This window comes from Culicoides brevitarsis, chromosome 1 (genome assembly GCF_036172545.1).
Source record: "Culicoides brevitarsis isolate CSIRO-B50_1 chromosome 1, AGI_CSIRO_Cbre_v1, whole genome shotgun sequence".
In the NCBI taxonomy this organism is placed as follows: domain Eukaryota; kingdom Metazoa; phylum Arthropoda; class Insecta; order Diptera; family Ceratopogonidae; genus Culicoides; species Culicoides brevitarsis.
This window is the reverse complement of record NC_087085.1, coordinates 39,607,507-39,613,794: the sequence shown is the minus strand read 5'-3', so window position 1 is coordinate 39,613,794 and position 6,288 is coordinate 39,607,507. Positions and strand designations below refer to the sequence as shown.

The 6,288-nt window shown below is 25.4% G+C and overlaps 1 protein-coding gene across 4 annotated transcripts in view; it reads left to right on the top strand.

The window, feature by feature from the left end:
- The first annotated feature begins 1,595 nt into the window (after window positions 1-1,595).
- The window catches only part of LOC134827135 (protein winged eye), a 364,969-nt gene continuing 360,276 nt past the window's right edge, over window positions 1,596-6,288 (top strand). For 2 of the 4 annotated variants that reach the window (XM_063839685.1, XM_063839684.1), the window contains exon 1: window positions 1,607-1,626. The gene's annotated coding sequence lies outside the window, so the exon portion shown is untranslated. Of the gene's footprint in view, window positions 1,627-6,288 lie in introns of all 4 variants that reach the window. The other 2 variants (XM_063839686.1, XM_063839687.1) reach the window with 2 other exon arrangements.

Here is a 6,288-nt window from a genome sequence, read left to right as displayed (position 1 = left end):
AGAAAAATTTCTTATTTTATTTAGAATTTTTTTTCGATACCACAAGATGGCGCTGAAAGTATAATTTAAATTTTTTAAATTTTGTAACAAAATTTTTTTTTTCCAAATTTTAGAATAATATTTCAAAATTCAGTAAAAATTTTTATATCTCTTAAATTTTCAAGTCTATTTAATTTTAAAAACTAATCTCAATTTATTTATTAAAAAATAAATAAAAATAAAAAAAAAAAAATAATAAAAAATAAAATAAAATAAAAATAAAAAAAATAAAATAAAATAAAATGAAATAAAAAATAAAAAAAAAAAAAATTAAATTAAATTAAATTAAATATTTTTTTTATTTCTAAAATTTTCTTTAAAATGAAGTTCAGTAGCAAGTTCAGTATTCAAAAAAATCATCATTCATAACTGCTCACAATTTTCGTTATTTAATGGTCAAGCTCAATTAAATGCCCATCAAACTACTTCAAAAATGTGTTAATTTCGGCGTTAATAATTTCCATATATCATTCTGACCATCTAATTTCACAACCTATCATTAACTCCGTAGTTATTAACATACACTTATAATAAATTTTCGGCTTAAACCAATAAATTCTCATTATTATTATCTGTATTTCTCTCTCCAAAAAAAAAGTCAGCAAAAATAACTTTTGATCGTAAATTATTATTGAATATATCTTGCGTTGTTATAAAAACAACATTTTTTTGTGTTATCATTTATAGGATCTGAGACGCAATAAACTTGGCATTTTTACTTGATTTCTCGTTCTTAATCTCGCAAGATTTTCTCATCGTGTCATCAAAAAGTCCACAGGAGTCCACAAAATCCGAAAATGTATTATTACTCGAATTATTTGGCCATAACTTCTTCATCCAACCGTAAAATTAGAATAATAGCTGATTATATGCTCGGTCATTTGCTTACCTTTCGTCATCATCCGTTTCGTCTATTCATGTCAAAATCATCAAAAAAATACAAAAAAAAAAAAATTAAATTATAATGTTTAAATTTCTTTCAATTTTTTTTTCTTTACAGGAATTTACAACAAAAATCAGAACAATCAAGCAACAAAAAGCAATCAAAGACTTCATGAATGTTTCTTGTGAAATTGTTAAAATATTCATTATCTGTACAAAAATAATAATCATAAAATGCAAAAAAAAAGCTTTTGAAAAAAAATATTTGTAGAATTAGAGACTTTATCACGTGTGTTATTGTAAATTTAAATTTATTTACCTAAAGCATTAAAATTGATAAAATTTACAAGTTTGAGAGACACAAAAATAAATAAAATATTTTCAAGTGATAAGCTAATAGATTCAGTCTTTCAAATGTTACCTGCAGTGTTTTGAACAAAAAAAAAATGTGAAATAGATATTTTCGACAAAAATTTATAAAAAAATAAAAAAAAAACAACTAAAGATAAGCAAAAACATATTGACAAGATAAATCATTGCTCGCAATAAACATTAAAAAAAAAGTAAATAAATATTTATAAAGTTAAATTCAAAAAATGTTTTAGTGACTTTTTAGTGTAAAAATAAATGATAGATTTATGTAAAGACATTTTTTTTAAATGACTTACAAGAAAAAAAAAGGAATTTATGCAAAACGGAAAAAAGGTAAAAAATTTTTAAATTTTAAATAATTTTTTTTGTTGCGTTTTTTTAAACTTGTATGTGAAAAAAAATAATTCAGAGCTTTAAGTTTTCAGTACTTGAGCATGACAAAGTTGTTACTCAAAGAAAGGACTCATTATTTTTTCTTTTGCATAATTTGAGAGTTCTCGAGATGAACATGAGCTAAGGGTTATTTTTCTTTGTGGAATATTGTTTTTTCATCCCCTTTTAGGAAAAGAAAACATGAAAGCTAAAGGATAAAAAATGCAATTTGTTTATGAATTGGTACATAATTACAGTTTTAATTGTAAAATATACGCAAATGCACAAATTTAAATAAAAAAAAATATGAAGTAATTTTCTGTGATGCAATTTGAAAAGTAAAATATAAATATTTTGATATGGTAACTTTAATGAAAAAAATTCTGCTTCAAATTTAAGTTAAAATTAATTTTAAAAAATTATTATTTTTACAGAATTTTTTAATACTTTTTTTTATATATTTTAATTTTATAAATTAATATTTTAAAAAATTTTTTAAATATTTTTATTTATTAATTTTAATTTTATAAAATATTTAATATTATTATAAAAAAATATTTTAAATTAATTTAATTATTTTTTTAATTTTTTTTTAAATAATATTTATTTTAATTTTATTTATTTTTTTTTGGATTTTCATTAATTTTTTTTTTATTTTTAAATTCATAAGATTTTTTTTTACTCTAATAGAAGATCAAGTTCAATAATTTTTTATATTTAATTATGTGATAATTGGCAACTCTGAATGTCAAAATCTTGACAGTTCAAAAAAGCAAATTTTCGCGCCAAAATAAAATATTAATATTAAATCGTTAAAAAAAATATAAAATTAAAAAATATAAAAAAAGTATTGATAAATTCTGTTATAATAATAAAATTTTATAAAAAAATTACTGAAAAATCTTTAAAAAATAATTTATTTATTTTTATTTTGAGATAAACTTTAAATATAAAAATAATAAAATAAAATAAAATTAAATTAAAAAAAAAAAAAATGCACAATATGTTATAAAAAATGCCAAAATAAATTAAAAATAAAATAATTCATAAAAATATCTCATGACGTGAGTTTTTACCAAAAGATTTTTTGAGAACTTAAATTTTAAGCCACAGCAATAAATATATCATCATTAATAAAAATAAGCTCTAAAAAAACTAAAGATATCGAAAAAAAAAGTTCATTGACCTCATCCTCATTCCAAAAATATTAGAATTCAATTTCAACCCGTCGGCTTTTATTTTTGTATCAGAGTCGAAAGTCTCCCTCCAGAGACAATTCTCGACCTATCCGCCTACTAAAACCTGTTTCCCTGCCGATCTCGTCCCTAACCTTGACGTTCGCTATTTGTTTCCCTTGATAATTGACCTAATCTATTATGCCATCATACGAACTTGATGCGATATGTGCTTCTCATAGATACTTGTGCGAGTCGAAACACATGCCTGTCAATCTAAATAAATATGCATTAATTTTCACATAATACATTAACTGCAAGCGAGTTGATTGCAATGCAAGTTCCGTGTGTCGCGTATACGTTGAGTCATCATCATCATCATCGTTCAATCGAAATGGAAATTGCAATGAAAGTACAACAACAACAACAACAAGTTGATTTAAATATCAAGAGTTGGAGTTGGCAAGGCGGCAACAACTTCAACTGTCGAAGCTCCGCCCATTTTTTTCTTTTCGTTAAGTTGGCAACACGAGTGCTCTACTATTGTATGCACAGTTGTTTTCAATCATTAATAATATTGCATCTGTTTTTCTTTTTAATTTTTTTTTTGCACTTCCATCTTCTCTCTTCACATTTGGTTGCATAATTTTTTTTTTCCTCGTTCCACAAGTTGTTGAGAAATTTTTAATGAATATGCCGTTTCACGATTAATCTTCGAGATTTTTTTTTATTATTTTGCATATTCACCATTTGATCAGGTAGCTACTAAATTAAAAATTCTATTGGTTCAGAAGTTGTTCTTGGATGCTAATGAGCTCTGAATGTCTTGCCAAACTGCATTTTTAATTAGCTCGAATTATTTTTCTAAAACCGAAGAAATCATCACGAATTGCCGACGGCCTGAGGTTTGCGTGTTGGTCCTAATATTTTTATTTTGTATTTTCGCAAGGCTTTTAATTTATTTTAATCAACAAAATCGGTCTTTTTATTCGGATAAAATAATGGTTAATAAAATGATCGTTAAATGTTGAGAACATGCAACTATAAAAGGCGGTATAAAAGTCTTATACAAAACTGCGGTTCTGTGGAAATAAATCGCTTGTATCAGCATTTTTTTCCTTTGTTTTTAATGAAATACTAAATTTTTAAGCACCATTTTAATATGTTTTCTCTCAATCAATTATAAATGTTCGCATGAGAAATAAATGTCGAGGTTTCAAATGTCAAACGACGAAACATAGTAACCTATAAAAACTGCCCATAAAGTTCGAATGTTTTCGCAAGACGTCATGGCTACTCAAGTAAATTTATTTTATTGAGAGATTTGTTTTTTTTTTGCAAGTTTCGTAAGAGGTTGAGTTTTAGTTTGAGCATTTTAGCTGAAATATTTTTTTTTGAAAATTTGACTTTTTAAAATTTATTTTAACTATAACAAACCATATTTTGGTAATTTTTTTCCACTTTTTCCTTTGTTTACATTTTGAGATATATGAATATTCGATTTTGACATCCCTATTGTAATTTCGATCTCGAGTCGATTCGAAAGCTTTGTTTACATTTTGTAACCACAAGGTTTTGTTTTAAACTTTTAGGTTAAGTATATAGAGTAGAATAAAGCTTAAAAGTACAAAAAAATCATAATCTAAGAATATAAAAAAATAAAACGTAAAATATTTTTAAAATTTAAAAGGAAAATATAACTTTTGCAATTTTTAAGGTATTTTTTTAAATAGATGAAATAATTTTGTCAGATAAAACAAAATGTTTGTCGAAATTTCGATTAAAGCATTAAAGCGAAAAAGAAAATTTGAATGAATTAAGGGAAATAATTTTTAGAACAATTTTTAAGGTTAATAAAAAGTTTGAACTTCATTGATCAATAAGTTGGATCAGCTGATCGCTTTCGATCAGTAGATCAGCTGATCGCTTTCGATCAGTAGATCAGCTGATCGCTTTTGATCAGCAGATCAGCTGATTTTTACTTTTTAATAAAATTTCTTTAAACTACAGAGTTTAGACTTAACTTCAGAGACTCATCGCATAAACTAAAGAGAAATAATTCTCTTAACTGATCTAACTTTCAATAAAATTATACAGAGGGCGCTTTAGAGCGATTTTTTAATTCGATCTCGAAAATTGTTACTTTGAATGAGAGAATTTAGTCTTAATTGAAACGTATCAATCCATTTTTACATCAAATTCCTCCAAAATTACTATTTTAACAAATCTATTGTACTTTCCAAGACATTTCTAAAAAAAATTGATCATCTGTTATTCCATCATTGACAAAACTACCAATTTAATTTTTTTTCCATCATTTTTCACATAACATGTCACTCTTTGAACCTTTCCGTGTATACAACATTAGTATTCATTTTTTATCTTCTTGTTTATTCAAAAGACCAGCTCCCTCACTGAGTTTTTGTATATTCACCTAACAAAAAAAAAAAAAAAAAATACAATCACTAACAACGCACTTACTTTTTTTTATAAAATAAAATTTAATATCACACACATGAAAAGTAGTTTGTTTGTCATTTCTTCGTCTTTCTCGAAACACATGCATCCATCCATTTATCATTCGTTTCATTAAATTTCCAATTGAATGAACAAATCGTTCACATAATCCTTTAACGACGAAATTCAATTGCATGTGGTGTTCCCCAAAATCTTAAACTTTGAGATTTTTCCCTCATCTTGCTGTTGAATGGACTTTGAAAGATTTTTGCCGTGAAGCGTGATGGCGTTAAAGTGTTTTCTTCATAACACATTTATTATGCAATTTAAAGGCAGTGTCCCTGGAGAAATTAAAAAGGTGAAGGATATACGATTCGCAGCTGTTTTCTTCTTCTTCTTCCGGAATGAAGTTTTTTTTCGTAATCATGTAAATTTTTTTATGATCAGAGAAGAGACACATCATATTTTTGCCACGATGGAAATCTAAATGCGGAACGTATGTGATTCATTGTTTTTTAAAATGTCACATTTTATGCATGACAAGATTATTTCCCTTTTTTCCGAACCGGGAGTCTTGCCTTCTAAACTAGTTGAAAGAAGTCGTTCGTAAGTAGCTTGTCTCGGAATGCCATTGGAAATGGAAATATAATAATATTTTATTATTATTTTCTCGTCTCTTTCCTCGTGTAGGTTGAAACACTCAGAATTTCATTTTATAATGCGGTTCTATTGTTTTTGCATTTGAAACACACAAAGAAGGCGCTCAGCATCTAATTTTAAAACATTTTTCTCTCATTCGACTCACAAATGGATTAGAATATTGCCTTTGTCTCGAAATATATTTATAAATGTTGATGAATGACGAATTTTTTATTAAAAAAGTTTTTTCGAAACGACATGCTGTGATTGTGATGAAATTCTCGTCGTAAAAGCTTTAACAGTCACTCGGAGGAGAAATCTACGATAAAATGTTTAAAAAATTTTTGTTATT